The following is a 7,839-nucleotide window of genomic DNA, read 5'->3' on the forward strand; positions in this document are numbered from 1 at the left end:
AATAATATAGCACTATTACGAGTATGTATTGTGGGACTGCTGACGTACTTACGTTAGCATGGAAAACGAGAGCAGGAAGTGAGGAAGAAGTGAGACAGAAAGATGAGCACAACGAAGTGCTGTCACACTCACACACGAGCTTCCCTCGGATGCCCTCCCACCAAAAACACTGATTATCACTTCACTTCCTTGGGTAATTTGGGGGCCCAAGGCAACAGCCTATTCTGCCTATAGCTGCCATATATATATAGATATTAATATACATATTTTTTCTTCATGACTTTGATCTTATCTAGGCCCCGAGCGGCTCTCTTGTTTGCCCGGATCCGGTCCTGTGACTGACAGAGGCGATAAACAGCAGGTACTGGCATTACGGAAAAAATGTATATGCTTAATAAAAAGCTCAGACCAGCTGGACTCGGGAGTTGTGCCGGTTCCTTCGCTCAGGGCCTTGTTCTTGAACGCTGAATGTTCCCGGCTGCAGAAAATCAGAGGGTGAGAAATCCTTAGCTGAACTTCAGATGAAGAGTGAGCTCGTTTCTCTCAAGCAGACTGACGCCGGTCTAACGCTGCATTAATACCCCTTAGCACTACTGGTCACATTTCCCATGATGCCACTGGGTACAGCCCATGGCGACACTGCCCAGTAGGGGACAGTGTGACAGCTTTCCAAAAGGACCATTCGGTCCTGGAGGGCCAGTCGGTGACACAGTATCCATGATCAGGACTGGGGTACCCTGCTTTACAGAATAAACTAACCAAATGTCGATACTGAATGCAATCTGATTTAACATGGTTTCCTTAAATCCCAATTAAAGTGCTTCAGATCAGCTCAGGACTTAACAGCAGAGAGACTATTTGGCAAATTATTACGCTGCTATTTGCAATTACATCCATTATCTCTCCGCTAACATGCAGCATTAAGCCTGAGCCGCAGGAATAGAGGTCAGATAATGGATCCGGTATTCCGGAGGTGGGATCCTCTTCCAGCTCGTTTAAAAGGCCCAACAAGTGGGGGGGTGGTGGGGGGGGAGACGCAAACACAGCATGTCTGCATTTTAGCTTCAGGCCGTCTCCCAGTCCCTTCGCACTCCTCTCTCCCAGATCCAAGCATCACCAGTCTTAGCGATGCGTCTCGTGTTTCTCGGGCAAAGAGAAAGGAGGCAGGAAGCGGCCATTTTGTCATTTGCTGGTTTTAATCCCCCCCCCCCCCCCAGCTTCCCCCGTCCACCTGGCCGTACCAGAGTGCAGAGCGTCCCTGCCTTTTAAACACGAGCAGCACCTGACTGGGGGGCCCTACGCTGCGTGGTTTTTGGCTCAACTGTGTTTCCGTCTAATTGGCGTCAAAACGGTGGGTTTCATCAATGAAGGTGGTGTGTGGCTGAGCGGGTTGGCAGTCGCCGCCTATGACTGGAAGGTTGCCGGTTTAAATCCCACAGTCAGCAGAGTGACATCACCACTGGACCCCTGAGAGAAGTCCCTAAACCCCCAACTGCTCTAGTCTCAATAAAAGGTACATCTGCAAAATAAGCTGAATTTAGGATGTGATCCGCAGCTGCGTGGCTGCCATTCCCACCTCCTGATGCCGCCCCGGATGGGGATAATGGCCCACATAAACGCTGATGCTTATTAGCCCTGAGAGATGCTGCGCACCCAGCAGAAAGGGGCCCTAGTGACGGCCGGGATTAAGCCAGATACACACCACACTCTGCTCCTGTCCCACACTTTCATTCTCCACTCTCCTGTGTTATTCATGAACTCCAAATTACACTCAGCGAGGGTGCAGTTGCTCATTCCCGCAGCCTGCTGTCCTGTCTGTCTTCTGAAAGCTCTCGTCCCACAGAACATAGGCTTCTTCCCAGCTAAGTAAATATTTCATGATCACACTGAAGCAGTAGTGGGTTATCAGGCCTGAAGTGATATATTCCTCCCCCACAAAGTATGCATGGAGACACTCTGTGTGTCTTACTTAACGAAGATAAAACTCCCCCCCCCCCCCCCCCCCCCGTGAATTTTGCTGAGCTCAATGCTCTGGAGATGACGGAGATCGAAAATTATACCGGAAATGTTCCATATGTCCTTACAGATGTTTCCTTTGCCTTCCTTCATTGAACAAACCCGTTGTCGTGGGAGAGAACTGCACAACCCCCCAGCTCTCTGTGGGGGAATGGGACCCTGCCTATGCCTTCCTGCCAATCCTGCCAAGTTTCCCCTGTAAGTTGAAGGATCTCCTAACAGGCCTGCATGTAGATTAATGTCATACCCAGGACAAAGCAATTGCAGGTTAAGGCCCTTGCTGAAAGGCCCAACGGAGTAGAATCACTCTGGGCATTCACAGGATTTGAACCAACAACCTTCCACTTGCTTGCACAGATCCCTAGGCCCAGAGCCACCACTCTGCCCCACAACCTCAAAAAAATCCTAGAATCGCCCCCAGCCTGAGGCGATATTCGAGCTGCCAAGGTGCATTGAGTTCAGGTTTACCCAGTGTGTGCTTTACTCTAATCACAGCATACTGGGTTTTCGCCGGGGCAGATGTAGGGAGTCAGGGGTTTCGGGGGAGGTGCTTACTGGCGGTCTGTTGACGAGCCAGTAGGCCTGTTCCTGACATTCCAGCACGATGCGGTCCGCCTTGCGCCTCTGTTTGGCTGCCCTGGTAGGAGCAGAGCAGTCGATGGAGAGTCAGAAAGCATACTGGGTAATTAGCATATAGCGGTAATCACTGAACTGCAAGGTAGGGTTTTCATTTTTCTGTTTCCTTTTTCACTTAGAAATGGATTTCCGACTCTAGTGTTTAGGCTGAGGTCTGATTTAACAGATAGGAGGGAAATTATGACCACACACCATGTTACTTTTTAATTTAGGTAACATCATCATCCTCTTAATACGAGATTTATTCATCCATTCTCATCTGTCCCCTTGTGTGCATTTATGAAATTGATTTCATAGCTCGATGCGACAGTATTCCCGGGCTGGGGTGGGGTTTACCTGAGCTGCTCCTTCGCCTGCATCACCACGAAGTCCCAGGTGTGGTTGATCCGTTTGTGCAACATGTTGTAGCTGTCCTGCGGAGACGATGTTTAAATGCGACATTGCCAGGTCGCACGGCTGGCTGCGTTGCTGCATGGGTTCACGTTATGACTCACAGGCCGAACCCCTCCCAGGATATCAGCTGGCAGTGTCGGATTCACAAACCCTCTTACTGATGAGAACCTAAAATGCGTTGACCCTGACGCAACATGGCGGCAAGTTGGTGGATGTCTATGTGCGATCCTACTATGTGCATAATTGGTGGGAGGTTTTCTTACACAAAAATGTTCTGAGGGCAGAAGGAAAATGATTGGTTCGGATAGATAACCAATCAGATTGCAGAGGAGGCAGGACCAAGACATCTGATTGGTTGCTCCTGCCTCCTCTAGTTGCTCGGATCCACCTCATGTACAATCTAATTGGTTATCTCTCTGAACCAATCATTTTTCCTTCTACCCTCATAATATTTTGTGTAAGTAAAACTCCCATGAGCATTCAGCTATCACATGATCTCATCAAGCAATGCTTCAGACCAGCGAATAAGAATAGCATTGAAATGTACATAAATAAAAATTTTCTCTTACCTTTTCATAGTCTATCAGCTGCCCTTGCTTTCTGATATTCTTCTTAGTCAAATAAATCGCTTTAGAAGAGCAAAAGAAAGACATGGCAAGAAACTGTGTTTTTCTATTATTCTAGTAAAGGGAAGTAATGATGTAATAGGCGAGCACATGATTAATAATTGGTAATCACCGTAATCTAGCTCGGAGGCTGGCCACTGCTGAGAGCTCCAGAAGTACGGAGTCTAGCAAAAAGGAGATGCTGTCATTTGAAACTATTCAGAAGCAGCGTGACAAAGGTGCTTTGTGATTTAACATGTCAGGGACAAGGCGGGTGGAAGGCATTTTGCTACTTTAACTGGCATTGGTTCTCATACATCAGTGTTTCCCAATCCGGTCCTCGGCGACACACAGATGATCCACGTTTTTGCTCCCTCCCAGCTCCCTACCAGACAGTCTACGTTTTTGCACCCTCTCAGCTCTGGAGCCCGGACCAGATTGAGAAATACTGTCCTACACGGTAATTCCGCAGTCTCTCCAACGAATAGTTTCGATATGCGTGCCCCCCCACATGGCCACCACCCTCTCGCGCTGCCCTCCATCTGAAGAAACCGTGGTTTTAGGTTACCTGGAAGCGATACGGCGTCTCGTCGGGCCGCAGGACGAGCGTCCTGGGGTCCTTTAGGGGGTAAATGTAGCCGTGCTTCACGATCAGATTCCCCACATGAAGTGCCTCTGAAAACACACAAAGTGGTCACTCATTTCCACGTAAACTACTCAAAGCTCAAACAAATCCACTACTCGTAGCCCAGATTTAGGCATAGTAATTCTCAAAATTTTTGTCAGTGGAATACAGTAGAACACACGATAACTAGAAACTGAGTAGGCATATTATATTTTATTTTACGGTATAGCAAGTAACTGGAAAAAACGTTGACATGGTGCACAGAATAAGCCGCGGGGATGGTGCATTCCTCATCGGAACTATAATTAATTACGAGTAATTGGGACTTTCCACTTTCCGGCTGCCTCCGCGGCCATTGGCAGTCAGGCGCTCCCGGGGGTTTCAGACCGGCGCAGCAACAGCGCTGCTAGGGGGAAGCCTAGTGTTTACAGGGAGGGGTAACTGCTTACCGGGGCAACAGGTTTTTTGCCCATTCAAGTCTGTTAATGCATCTGCCATCTACTGCCTAAAAGTCCCCTCCTTTCCATTCCGACTTCTTTTCCAATCTGGGCTGTAAATCAGGGAAATCTGCTCCCTTGCTATTTAAAACCTCATCTGCATCGCCCGGGAATTCAGGACAACAGCGTCTTGCAGAAGTGCATAATGAGGGAGACGGATAGCGATATTTCTCCAGGCATGACTGACTGCCTCTGGCTATCAGCGAAGTTTGCATCGGGACTATCAAACCGTACAGCTCAGCATGCGTAGCGGCGCGACTCGGGACTGGCCTACAGATTATTTGTACTAATAGCCTCTCAGCAGAAAGATAAATAATTCAGCAGATAAATTGACGCCAGGGGAAGAAAATCCCAAAAGCTTCAGGCGAATGGGGTGTCTATGTTATGGACAAGCTCAATTCTGACATTTATTAATTCACAGGCTCAGCAATATCAATGGAACAGAACATGCTTCTGTCAGACACGTGAATTGCATATGCTTACACATAAATGCAGCTAGGCTAATCTGTTGTATGGATGACAAATTCTATTACTTCATTTGTATTTATTATTCAAAAGACTCGTTTATTTCTGTTATTTTATTACAAAAAAAAAAAAACCTGATGACGTCTTTCGCCAGCAGGGGCGCCATCGTCGTCACGAAGGGAAAAAAACAATCGATTAACCTCACATAAGAGCACCAGGTAACGCTTCCCTACATACTTCTCGGCCCTACCTTCTTCCATGATGGAGTACTTCTGAATTAGCCACTCCACGATATCATTTCCTGGGAAGGCATAGCGAGGAAGGCATCTAGTTAGAGTCGAGAAATGCATTAAGCCGTCATAAATCAAAAACGCTGAACTCGATAAATAAATTACATAAATAAATATGAGCGCAAGGAGATCGATGACAGTCTTAATGCACAGGATTCCCGAAGACCGCCGATGTATGGGCTTTCCTGTGAAGGGCTTAAATGACCATTAGGACCCGGCCCCCGGGACACTGCACGGCCGGGTGTAAGACAACCCGGGCGGCACGAAAAATTATTTTTAAAAAGTAAAATATGTATCGTGCACCTGTCATCGCATGTGGAATCACTGTGATTAACAGTCTTTGATTCTTCATCTTTATCCCCATGTCGGGATCTTGCATCGCCACAATGACTTGTTCAATCTGGGATAAGAAGAATAGTCAAAATCGTGAAATCAAGGTGACGACAGACATAGTGAAAACGTTCAACCTAGTAATATAATAATTGCTTAATGTGTGATTTGATATGTAATCGTTATATTCATCATTAAATCACCGGAGAGACACACTCATATATTTAGGCATATATATAAGTAAACTACAAGGTTTTTCCTCTGACTATCTTAACTGCACGTCAAAGACGTTATCGGATATTCCCGACTACAGACTTTCGGTTTGATCATTTATTCGCGTTATTAATTCGGCTCCTGATTACATTAAACTAAACATGCTCAGATTGTTACAACCTTTGCTTGTCGGTTATTTTTGGGATCTTTCTGGATGGGCTCAAGGCGGGGTCTGTAAGCACAAGCAAACTGCCAGCACTTTTGTTTTACATGAAAATAGTTTGATGTCGGCCTATTGCGTTATTGTCTGGCTATAATTTGGAGGCAATATTAAACAATAGGCCCATATATTGTAAATATACATGTTGTGTTGTTTTGTTGTTATCACAAACGTATAGCCTGATCATAAATTTCATGGATACCTGGATGTTGTATGTTCCATTATATTTATGAATGAATGATTTATGTGAAGTCTGGCTTAGATTCGAGAATTAATCATATAGATTAAAAAAAGTTTTCATTTAAAACTTATCTCATATAATAAAATCCTCGTCCGAACGAACATATGTCAGAATGAAAAAACATTTAAATTATTTTTGTGATGCATCAGTATCAATAGCTACAACGTCATAACAGATATAGATATAATGCGGTTCATACTTTTGAAGTTGATGCGTATCTCCCGAAAAAAATCAACTCCAGAAGAGTCCGCGTCTGTAAATGCCTGAACTTCGGAATCGATCCTACCTTTGTTAGGCGCGGCATCTGTGTCTTGCAGCTGTTCCCTTGGATAAAGATGTTAATTGTCATGCTTACAGCATCTCGATCTCCGGCGTTTGTGAAGTTGGGATTGATGCTGTCCTGTGTTTTTTTTTTCCTTCCACACTTAAGCTCTGCTTGTTACTGCCCCATAGCGGAGCGCAAGTGAAACGGACTACCGGAGATTTGCACTGTTTTTCTGTTAGTGTGTATAATCAAAATATGACTCAGTTTGGCCAGTTAGAAAAATATGATAATAGAAAAGTATTCTTTTCCTCTCACTTTTTTTTCTTGATTTAATTACCGACTTCACGTACTTACACTGTGTCCCGTTGCACGATGTAATATTGCGAAACTATGATTTTGTGGCAGTGTTTTGTAAAGGAATTTTCCGTTTAATCATCGTCTTAGTATAAAGCTATATGGTTGTTCTGGTATCAGTGGACGTACATTATGTATTTTTTCTTCTCTTGAGCACCATGGTCATGACATGAAGCTCAGTCATTGATTACTCGCAAATGTTAGTAGTCATCCGCTGTTTATCTTGAAGATGTAAAAGTAGTGCGCGTACATCTCCTCGTTAGTATAGTGGTGAGTATCCCCGCCTGTCACGCGGGAGACCGGGGTTCGATTCCCCGACGGGGAGAGTCTGCATCTTTTTGCCTCGGCCTCAAAAGGCACCAAGCTAGAACCGGCCCCGTGTTAGTGGAAACGGGGCTTGTGACTTGTACTCATGCATAATATTCTGCGGGTCGCTCAGCAGCGCAGCATATGAAACTAGACTCGGATTGTAAGTGTGTGGTTTTGATAATTGATGTATGGATGGATGGATCCTTAATAAGAGATATAAACAATAAGGTCCAGTCGCCAACTAATCATGTAAAATACGTCATAAACTCATGGTTGTTAAACCCAGAATAAAAATGAAGACGTATAACTAGGAAAGTCAACTTGCACATTTCAATTTTGGTTCGATATAATCACGTTGTCCTTAACCCTCCAGTGCAGGA

The 7,839-nt window shown here is 45.4% G+C and overlaps 1 non-coding gene across 1 annotated transcript; it reads left to right on the plus strand.

Annotated features, from left to right (window-relative positions):
- Positions 1–7,403: 7,403 nt before the first annotated feature.
- On the plus strand, positions 7,404–7,475 carry trnad-guc (transfer RNA aspartic acid (anticodon GUC)). Its single transcript has one exon. It is a non-coding gene; the product is annotated as a tRNA-Asp (tRNA).
- The last annotated feature ends 364 nt before the right edge of the window (positions 7,476–7,839 follow it).

The sequence above is a fragment of the Brienomyrus brachyistius genome, unplaced genomic scaffold (genome assembly GCF_023856365.1).
Source record: "Brienomyrus brachyistius isolate T26 unplaced genomic scaffold, BBRACH_0.4 scaffold857, whole genome shotgun sequence".
Taxonomy (NCBI): Eukaryota; Metazoa; Chordata; class Actinopteri; order Osteoglossiformes; family Mormyridae; genus Brienomyrus; species Brienomyrus brachyistius.